This window comes from Chiloscyllium plagiosum, chromosome 7 (genome assembly GCF_004010195.1).
Source record: "Chiloscyllium plagiosum isolate BGI_BamShark_2017 chromosome 7, ASM401019v2, whole genome shotgun sequence".
In the NCBI taxonomy this organism is placed as follows: Eukaryota; Metazoa; Chordata; class Chondrichthyes; order Orectolobiformes; family Hemiscylliidae; genus Chiloscyllium; species Chiloscyllium plagiosum.
The window spans coordinates 53,268,058-53,279,369 of NC_057716.1; the positions used below are offsets into that span (position 1 = coordinate 53,268,058).

At 42.8% G+C, this 11,312-nt stretch overlaps 1 protein-coding gene across 3 annotated transcripts in view; it reads left to right on the forward strand.

Annotated features, from left to right (window-relative positions):
• Nucleotides 1-11,312, forward strand: part of LOC122551600 (myosin light chain kinase, smooth muscle-like) — a 422,603-nt gene that overhangs the window by 189,947 nt on the left and 221,344 nt on the right. The window lies entirely within an intron of this gene.

Here is an 11,312-nt window from a genome sequence, read left to right on the forward strand (position 1 = left end):
CGGGGACTTATCAGCCTTCAGACCTAACAGTCTTTCCAACACCATTTCCTGCCTAATGTAAATTCCCTTCAGTTCAGGTCCTTCAGCCACTATTACATCTTGGAGATTGCTCGTGTCTTCCCCAGTGAAGACAGATCTAAAGTACCAATTCAACTCTTCTGCCAGTTCTTTGTTCCCCGTAATAAATTCACCCGTTTCTGTCTTCAAGGGCCTAATTTTAGTCTTAACCATTTTTTTCCTTTTCACATACCTAAAAAAGCCTTTACTATCCTCCTTTATATTTTTGGCCAGTTTACCTTCATACCTTATTTTTTCTTTGTGTATTTTCTTTTTAGTTATCCTCTGTTGTTCTTTAAAAGCTTCCCAATTCCTGCCTCAGGTGCTTGTCTGCATGGAGTTTGCATGTTCTCCCCGTGTCGGTGTGGGTTTCCTCCCATAATCCAATGATGTGCAGGTCAGGTGAATTGGTCATACTAAATTGTCCATAGTGTTCGTTGCATTAGTCAGGGGTAAATATAGGTTAGGGGAATGGGTCTAGGTGGGTTACCTTTTGGAGGGTTGGTGTGGACTTGTTGGGCTGAAGGGCCTGTTTCCACACTGTGGGAATCTAACCATTAGAAAAAAGGAGATTGATGGGGGACCTGATTGAGGTCTACAAAATCATGAAGGGTATAGACAGGGTGGATAGAGATAAGCTTTTTCCCAGAGTGAGGGATTCAATAACATTCAAGGCGAGAGGAGAAACGATACACGTGGAAAATACTTTACACAGAGGGTGGTAGGTGTCGGAATGTGTTGCCAGCAGAGATAGTAGAGGGAGGCATGGTAGATTCATTTAAGGTGCATCTGGACAGATGCATGAGTAGGTGGGAAGCAGAGGGATACAGATCCTTAGGAATTGGGCGATAGGTTTAGAATTAGAATCCCTACAGTGTGGAAACAGGACCTTTGGCCCAACGTGGCCATACCAACCCTTGAAGAGTAACCCACCCAAACCCATTCCTCTACATTTACCCCTGCCTAAAGCACCTAGCCGACATGTCCCTGAACACTATGGGTGATTTAGCACGGCTAATTCACCTAGCCTGTACACCTTTGGATTGCGGGAGGAAACCTATGCAGACACACAGAGAATGTGCAAACTACACACAGGCAGTTGCCCGAGGCTGGAATTTAACCCGTGTCCCTGGTGCTGTGAGGCTGCAGTGCTAACCACTGAGCCACCGTGCTGCCCCACTGTGGATTTGGATCGGCACGGCTTGGAGAGCCAAAGGGCCTGTTCCTGGGCTCTAAATTTTCTTTGTTCCTTGTTCTGAAAACCAGCCCGGTGACTTGGCTTTGGAGTGAATGTCCCCTGGTGTCTAAAGACTAAGAGAGCACATTGTGCTCAGCATATTTTCTGAGCAAACCATTGCATGGTCTAATTTTGTCTGACTTATATTCCACAGTTCTTATTGTGGAGGTCAAAATTCTGTTGACTTTGTTGCTTGCACCTTGTTCAACATCATTTATATCCCTATCACTCATTTTTCCTTCAATGTATAACACATTCTATTTCTTTGTATACAATTTATTCTCATTTTTTTGCAGATTACAAATTTTCTGCAACTCATTCTATGATTTCTGAGTTGTCAACCAGAGTTCAACTCTCAATTTGTTTACTATCTCCTGGAAACATAGAAAATTGAATACCTGAATTCAAATTATTGACGTAAATTAGTGATTGTATCAACACACATCTTTACATAATCCAACTGAATACATTCTTGCAACTAGAAAGAACTATTCTGACCAATGTTTTACATATTTCAGTCAAGTCATAGAGTCATAGTGGTGTACAGCACGGAAACAGACCCTTCGGTCCAACTCGTCCATGCTGACCAGATATCCCAACCTTATCTAGTCCCACTTGCCAGCACCCGGCCTATATCCCTCCAAACCCTTCCTATTCATATAACCATCCAGATGCCTTTAAATGCTGTAATTGTACTAGCCTCCACCACTTCCTCTCACAGCTCTTTCCTTACATGCACCACCCTCTGCGTTTTTACAATTAGCAAGTATCACAAATGTTCACTATTCAGAGCATTATTAATTAATGTTTGTGTGCAACTTTGTCAAGTGCGTCCTTGAAGTCCAATGAAGACCATGTTTACCATAATCTACATGGGACGTTGCATTCTTTAAGAAATCCAGGAAGTAGGTCAGGCAAGATTTTCTTCTCTGGAGTCCACCAATACTACTTACATTATTCTGTACAGATAATCTTCAGTTTTACACCTAGAACCAATTCTGTTATTTCACATAGGTTTCAAATTACAGTCTCATCCCATTTTGAATACAAGCATCATATTGACCTATTTCCAATCTTATAGTTCTTCTACAATGTCTAAAATCTCCTTCATGCTTATTGTCAAAACTTCACTTCTTCTAAATTTCCTTTAGCACTTTGGAATAAATGCACCCTATTCCTAGGGATTTAATTCTTTCTATTATCCAGAATGTCCAGCTTTCTTACATCAGAAGTATTCCTGCATTAACTCTCATTTGGGGAGACCTGTGGGCTCCTGCCTTCCCATGGAGGCATGGGGTGAGAGGGGCACAGGGTGGGTGAGTGTCAAAATGGCAGGGGTGGTTAATGTGGGTTTTGACCAGGCATTTTACCAGATTCAACAATGTTTACATTGTTCCTCATAACATAAGAAACCAGATGCGGATAACATGATATTGAAGGATTCAACAGACATTTTTGGAGAGATCTGAGAGCACTGGAGAGGGTGCAGGAAAAATTTACCAGGATGTTGCCTGCGCTGGAGAGTCTTAGTTATGAAAGGAGATTGGACAGACTGGTGTTGTTTTCCATGGAGCAGAGGAGACTGAGGGGGGACATGATTGAGATGCATGAAAGTTATGAGGGGCACAAACAAGTGAGAGAGAATGAACTATTTTTCTTGGTGGAGGGATCAATGATCAGGGGAATAGATTTCAGGTAAGGGGCAGGAGATTCAGAGGGGATATGAAAATAATCTTATTCATTCAGATAGGTAGGAATCCAGAACTCACTGCCTGTAAGGGTGGTGGAGGCAGAAACCTTTGTAACATTAAAGAAGCATTTAGATGTACACAAGCAATGCCAAGGCACACAGGGCTATAGGCCAAGTGCTGGAAGATGGAATTCGAATAGTTTGGTGATTGGTTTTGACTGGTGCAGACTCGATGAATTGAAGGGCCTTTTTCTCTGCTGGAGTTTTCTATGACTATGACATTTAGTACAGTGGGCTTTTATCTGCATTCACAAGCTGAGATGTGTCTGGGCTTGTATTAAGCCTTTCAGTTATATCAGATTTTGTGTTTTCATTAGTGCTCCATACTTCAAATAGTCCCAGTTAAGATGGTGACCCCCAGGTCACATGCTGTGATGGATTGATCATATCCTGAGCATGGATCTTAAAGACATGTTGGAATATTGACCATGAGACATAACACAATAGGGGCATGAGGGTGGGTGTGGAGCAGTAACTGGCATGTAAGTGGTTTAGAGAGCATAAGGTGGATGTTTGGTGTGGAGTATAAGTCTTTGAGGACAATACAGTATCTAAAACAAGTGGTATGAAGTCCCAGAGAACAAGGCCAACTTGTTTCTGCACTTGCCATCCCAGTAGTTGCCTTGGATTTGCTTCCAGATTCATCAGGCCTGATTCTATCCTGCTCCAATCCTGCTCCAACATCTCTGGAGCAAAGATTGAGTCTAACTAGGCCCTTCTAAGTTAAGATAGGCCTGTTGAGTTGGGAAATTTCCCAACTTGACTCTACTGCTTTGGCGAAAATTTTACATTATGATCGTAATGAGAAAGAACGTAATTAATCTCTTAACCAGAACAATGTTAGTGATGTGTTTCATGTCGCACTGAATTGAAGAGATATATGAGATTGGCATGAAGCAATCCAACGAATCTTGTGGGGCTGTAGTAGTGTCCTTATCTCTGATCCAATTAGTCTGAATTCAAGACCCACCAAGGGATGTGATTACCACAGGGGTGTGTCATAACATGTCCAAATAGGTTGACTATGTTTCTTTCAAAGCTATGCGGCACACTTGCTTCCATCTCAGCTCAGATCAGTTAACACCATGGCTGGTGAATTTACCTTGAAATCATTTTCTTTGTTGGCCTTAGTACAAGTTGCTTTCAGAAAGTAAACCATCTAAAGTATTATGAGAGGCAGCAATGTTTCTATGGCTGAAGGTATGTTAATGATCTAAGGAAATTACAGTGTGTTTGCAAAACTTGGCTTGATGTTAGCAAATCCAGCATTGAATTGATAGCATAAAGTACAGTCTCATCTAAATGTGGATGGCTATGCTGATGTTAATATATTTAATACCCGCTGTTCAAATGCATGGAAGCCGACAGTGAAGTTGCCTCAGCATCAGGAAATAAGAGAGATGGTCTGAACTTAAGGAGAAAAGAATTATCCTTCCCATTTGCAATGAACAGAAGTGCTCAATTTGGGTGGACAGAAATAATAAATCCAGCAAAATGTAATGAGGAGAAAAATGACTTTCTTTGCTGCAGATCTCTGTGACTGTATGACATTTATTACAGCTGACTTTTATATGCATTCACAAGTAGAGATGTGTCTGGGCGAGTATTAGGCTATTTAGTTATACCAGATCTTATGTTTTCATTAAAGTGCCACTACACTAAAAGGCCCTTAATAGTTTAGGATCATTATTTCATATTTATCCAATATTTTTATTAATATTCTCAAATGTACAAAGTGACAGGATTCTAAGACAGTGTGCATTCATTTACTAAATCAAACATCACTATGATAACTTTCTGAATTTACAAAAAAACACAGAAGAGAGGGTTAAGTTGTAATCTTTTATTTGCAGAAGTGGAACATTGTGATCTAGAAATATTATAAATTTCTGATCTGTTCTTCATTTACATTTCTAACAGCTTTATTACATGGAAGAACTGATTTTATCTGATGCCTGTGATTTGTGGTTAAAAATATGGTTTCCAACCAGCATGTGGTGTGAAAATGGCCCAGATTTGAGAGAAATACTCACATTTTATGTACCAATTGGGCACATCATTCAAACTGTATATTTGTAATATCATAGAAGAATATTAACTGTATCTTGCTATGAATCAGAAGCGCACAGCACAAAGTATTAAGTATTTGGAATGATAGGCTCTAATGTTGTGTTTGAAGTTTCAGCTCATGTTATGAAAAACATTTCAGGACCTCCCATGTACAAATTAATTGGAAAGAATGGAAAAATCCATTAAGGATGCTCATTGCCCTCAACCTGCATTTATTTCCTCAGCAAGCCTTTTACTGTCTTGCACAATCAAGTGACAGTGGGAGAAAAAAACCCACAGGTCACTTCTACTTCTATTCATACCACCAGGGATCAAGAGATGGCCAGGAAAGAGGTTACATAGAACATAGAATATAGAACAATACATAGTTTCTGGGACAATGGCAGAAGGCATGTGCTCCTTTTTCACAGAGAATGCGCAATGATGAGCACTTCTCAGCCTTCAAATCCTGAACTGATTTTCTACCTATTGAGATATTTTTTCAGGTCTCTTTTGGTTCTTTTAAATGTTCTTTCATTTCTTTATTTGCTTCAGTGAGTGTTCTGTTTCTTACCCTTGCAGAGGTAAGCTCCCCTTTTAGTTGGTGACCTTGCACCTTACAGTGAAGGAGGCTTAGACCTTGAAATTTTTATTGGTGGGATAAGATGGGTTCAGTGGTCACACTGGCTTCAGATCAGCTGACAGAAAGCTGTCACCAGTTGATCCCATGTTGATCAGCTCTATTTCTGAAACAGAAATTTCAAGAGAAGTACTAGAGACCAAAATGCCAGTATTCCATATAATTTTTCAAAGCATTTCAAACTTTTCAAATAATAATTCCAAGGAGCTGTGTAAATTTTAACTCATGTATCAACTATTTAGGAAATGACTTAACTCCTAATGATTGAGATAGTTTCTTATATCGCATAAAGTAAATCAGGGATTGTTATATTGGCATGTTAAAGATGAAGCATTTGTTAAAGGTGATAACTGTCAATAAAATTTATCTTCACGTTGTATGGAGCTGTATTTTAGTTTGAATAATCAGCCTGACCTCCCTGAGCTCGATTCTATGTCAGAAACCCAGCGATAGCCATAGCGGACCCCAGAAGAGATTTTTGAGGACATGGCCAATTCAAAACATTTCCTCTCAAAACAATTCATCCCACCACAGTCTAATTAGGAATAGTGGCCTTGTAAAGTGGCCATGTTGGACCGATGGGAGCATTGGGCATGCCTCTGTAGGTTGGCGAACATAAGGACACCTCAAGATGGAAGTGGCCTCTGAAAACTTGTTAATGGGATAAGGTCATAGTTCCAGAGAGGGATTCTCTCCATGGGATGGCCTGCGATTATGGTTGTGCCTGAACCATGGTGGATCTATCCATGCATTAAAGTTTGAAATGAAAATATAAAAGAAAAAGGTATAACCGAAGATATAAAAGTTTGTTTATATAAGCTTCTGCCTTTGGCTAGAAGATATAAGAGTTTGAATATGTGAGAGTTCAAGAACAGCTTCTTTCACATTGTTATAAGACTTTTGCAGGTACCTCTCAAATATTAATTCTGATCTCTCTCTCTCTCTGCACCTTCTCTGTGGCTGTAATGTTGTATTCTGAACTCTGTTCTGCTACCCTGATGCACTTTGTATGGTACCATCTGCCTGTATAGGACGCAAAACAACACATTTCACTGTATCTCAGTATACGTGACAACAATAAATCAACCAATCAAGAATGTAAATCAGCTACCATGAGTGTCCCCCAACACCACCACCAACCAATTTCCCCCCCCCCATCCCCACCCACCTTTCACTGGCATGCAGCAGGGAGGGTGATCTGGAAAACCCAAATAGCATATGATGGGTCCCTCTATTAGCACTTCAATTGTCTACCCACCAATGCAAGAGGGTGGCTGCCACCTTGCCCACTCTCCTCATAAGCTACCTCCCTGAAAATAAGCTGGAGTTAGGAACCTGTAGGCAGACTGGCATGTCAGCTGGTAACAGAAATTCGCTGCCAACCATCCTCCAAGCCCATCATCCCTTGGGATGGAACGTCTCCCCGTGGCATTTACACAGGCATTCAATGATAGCATTTTCACAGGTGCTGCACAGACTATTAAATTGGTGACCAAGTACATTGGAGGCACACATTGGGGTAAAGTTACATTTCAGTGCTTCTTTTTCAACAGCTTGGGATATTGGAAGCAAAACACAATTTGCAGATCCTTGGCAAACATTTTAGCCACTTTCAGCCTTGCTTTGTCTAAACCTTCTCAAATATGTTTTTCAGATTTATTTATAAGTTTAAGTATTCAGCTCTCAACCCTTGCCTTGTTGCTCAGTTATGCGATAAATGGTCCAGTAACAGGATCAACATTCTGGAATGTTTATGAGTTATGACTGAAGAGCCTTCCAATTTTGGCTCTCTCTTTCGCAAGACCAAACTAACAAATTTATTCACCTTGTGGCCAGAATCATTAGGTGTGTGGAACTCTGTACCAGAATTCACCCTCAATATCTTGCAGACATTTTAGGATGCAGTGTGGTATTTCCTGAGAAAAGCAAAATGAGGTAACTGGTGAAAGCTCTTCAAACAGCTGTGTTAAACATCCAAGACCATATACTTCCTCATCTCCTCCCACCCTACCTCCTGTAAAAATGCCATTCCATGTTCCCAATTCCTCCACCTATACCTTATCTGTTCCCAGAATGACCAATTCGCCCTGAGGAAATCCCAGCTGGCCTCCTTCTTCTAAGATCACAATATCCCTTCCCATGTGATCGATGATGCCCTCCAGCGCATCTCCTCCATTTCCCACACCTCCGCCCTCAAACTCCACCCTTCCAATCGCATCAAGGATAGAACCCTCCCCAGTCCTCACCTTCCACCCCACCAACCTCCGCATACATCTCATCATCCTCTGCAACTCCTGTCACCTACAAACGGACCCCACCACCAGATATATTTTTCCCTCTCCATCCCTATCAGCATTCCAGAGAGACCATTCCCTCCACGACTCCCGCATTAGGTCCACGCACCCCCATCAACCCACACCTCACAACCAGCACCTTTCCCTGCCACCGCAAGAAGTACAAAACCTGCTCCCACACCACCCCCTTCACCTCTGTCCAAGGCCTCAAAGGATCCTTCCACATCCAACAGAAATTTACCTGTACTTGCACCAATGTCAACTACTGTATTCATGACACCCAATGTGGACTCCTCTACATCGGAGATACAGGAAGCCTACTTGCAGTTCATTTCAGAGAACATCTCTGGGACACCCACACCAACCAACCCCACTGCCCAATGGTGAACACTTCAACTCCTCCTCCCACTCCACCAAGGGCATGCAGCTCCTGGAACTCCTCCATCAGCAAACCCTCACCAACCAATGCCTAGAGAAAGAATGCCTCATATTCCGCCTTGGGACCCTGCAAACACTCAGGATTAATGTGGATTTCACCAGTTACCTCATTTCCCCTCCCCCTACATTATCCTAGTCCCAAGCCTCCAACTCGGCACCACCGTCCTGACCTGTCTCTCACCTTTCCCATCTATCCACTCCACCCTCCTCTCCGACCTATCACCTTCTCCCTCACCTTCATCTACATCGGATTCTCAGCTACCTTATCCCCAACCCCTCCCCTCCCCAATCTCTCAATCCCCCGGCCCACAAGCCTCATTCCTGATGATGGGTTTATGTCCGAAATGTCGATTCTCCTGCTCCTCGGATGCTGCCTGACCTGCTGTGCTTTTCAGAACCATAATCTCGACTCTGATCTCCAGCATCTGCAGTCCTCACTTCCTCCATATATATATCTTCACAGAATATTCTTTTGCAAACCTTTTGCAAATGGACTGCAGCAATTCAATAATGCATCTCAACAGCACCTTCCCAAAGGCAATTAGAGTTGGGCATTAAATGCTGATCCAGCCAGTGAATTCCACATTCCCTGAGTGAATAAAAATACCTCCAGCAAAAAATTCTGGCGTCAAAAATCTACATGTGTTCCTGGAAATCTGACTTTATATGAAAATTCTTTAAATGAGACATAGAATCTATGTTAAAACCAGAGTGTGTTCCATCAAGCTTTTCTTAGCAGGAACAAAATCAAGACATTATATCGGTGCCCTACAGTTCAAAATAGACTACTTGAAATGAATAACTTCCTGCAATTGATAAATCGAATCACTGTGGAAGTGAGTTGGAAAATACTGATATAAGAGGAAAATGTAAGACGTTACTTATTGCACCTCCTCCAGCAGAGCTTCAATTGTGGAGCTGGGTGAATACTGCTAGGGAGCCAATGCTCATCAGACTGTGAGCCTCTTAGAGTCATAGAGCTGTACAGCACAGAAACAGACCCTTTGGTACAACTTGCCCATGCTGACCAGATATCCTAAATTAATCTGGTTCCATTTGCCAGCACTTAGCCCATTTCTTTCAGAACCCTTCCTATTCATATACCCATCCAGATGCCTTTTAAATGTTGTAATTGTACCAGCCTGTATCACTTCCTCTATCAGCTTATTCCATACACCAACCACCCTCTACATGCAAAAGCAGGCTATTAGGTCCCTTTAAATCTTTCCCCTCTCAGCTGAAACCTACGCCTTTTCGTTCTGGACTCCTCCACCCCAAGGAAAAGACCTTGTCTGTTTACCCTATCCATGCCCTGCATTATTTTATGAACTTCTGTAATGCCACCCCTCAGACTTTGACTCTCCAGGGAAAACAGCCCCAGCCAATCAGCCTCTCCCAATAGCCGCATCCCTCCAACCCAGGCAACATCCTTGTAAATCTTTTCTGAACACTTTTAAGTTTCACAAGAACCTTTCTGTAGGAGGGAGACCAGAATTGCTGGAGCCCTTGCCCATTCTTTGTGGCATTGTGAACACTGTTTGGTAGTGTCAGTTTGGGGTGCACTATGCCCCTTCTTACTTGCTGTCGCCACCTGCTGGGTCCACTTGAGGCAACTGGTCATTGGGGATACTCCTTGTGGCTGCAGGGGTTCTCTGTTTCACTATCTGTTCAGGGTTGAGGGGGATAAATGCTGGGGAACAGAGTTCACTGGGTACCTGGCAGACTTGTGGAGAAGGGGTCTGAGGTTAGTTGCAGCAGTCCCTTCACAGGTTAGAGCAGGTCAGCTGTTGAATTCATCCCTGCCTTGTGGGCTGGGAGTTGCTGCTGAGCTCAGTCCTGGCAGTGCCCCATCCTCTGGGTAGGAGAGAAGCTATTGAGCTCCCAAGCTGACTGGCGCCCTATGAAGCAGGGGATGGCCCTGTTGTCAGGACGAGACAAGTGCTGGGGGCAATGACAGCCTCTGGGAGGACCCTGGGTGGTTAGGGTACCGTTTTGGAAAGTGGCTCAGTGTCTGGGAAGGGGGCATCCCTGCTGCAAATCTCTCGCAACAATATGGCACAGGTCAAGGCAGTGAGCAGCCTCAGGTGTAAGAAATGGTGAGGTTGTACTAGATGGGCCAGGTACTCTATATTACGTACAGAAAACAACAAATGCTGTAGATCACAGGGGGTCAGACAGCATCTGTGGAGAGAAAGCAAGCTAACATTTCAAGTCTAGATGAGTCATGGATGCTGTGTGACCCAATGTGACTTCCAGCTTTTTTTTATTTTCCGTACAGATTCCAGCATCTGCAGTAATTTACTCCTACAATGTGCATTATGGAGTCAAACCTTGCTAACCAGTCTCCCATGGGGAACCTTGTTGAATGCCTTACTGAAGTCCAAATAGAGCGGTAGATGTGATCTATATGGACTTCAGTAAGGCTTTCGACAAGGTTTCCCATGGGAGACTGATTAGCAAGGTTAGATCTCACGGAATACAGGGAGAACTAGCTATTTGGACACAGAACTGGCTCAAAGGTAGAAGACGGAGGATGGTGGTGGAAGGTTGTTTTTCAGACTGGAAGCCTATGACTAGTGGAGTGCCACAAGGATCGGTATTGGGTCCTCTACTTTTCATCATTTATTTAAATGATTTGGATGTGAACATAAGAGGTATAATTAGTAAGTTTGCAGATGACACCAAAATTGGAGGTGTAGTGGACAGCGAAGAAGGTTACCTCAGATCAGATGGGCCAATGGGCTGAGAAGTGGCAGATGGAGTTTAATTCAGATAAATGCGAGGTGCTGCATTTTGGGAAAGCAAATCTTAGCAGGACTTATACACTTAATGGTAAGGTCCTAGGGA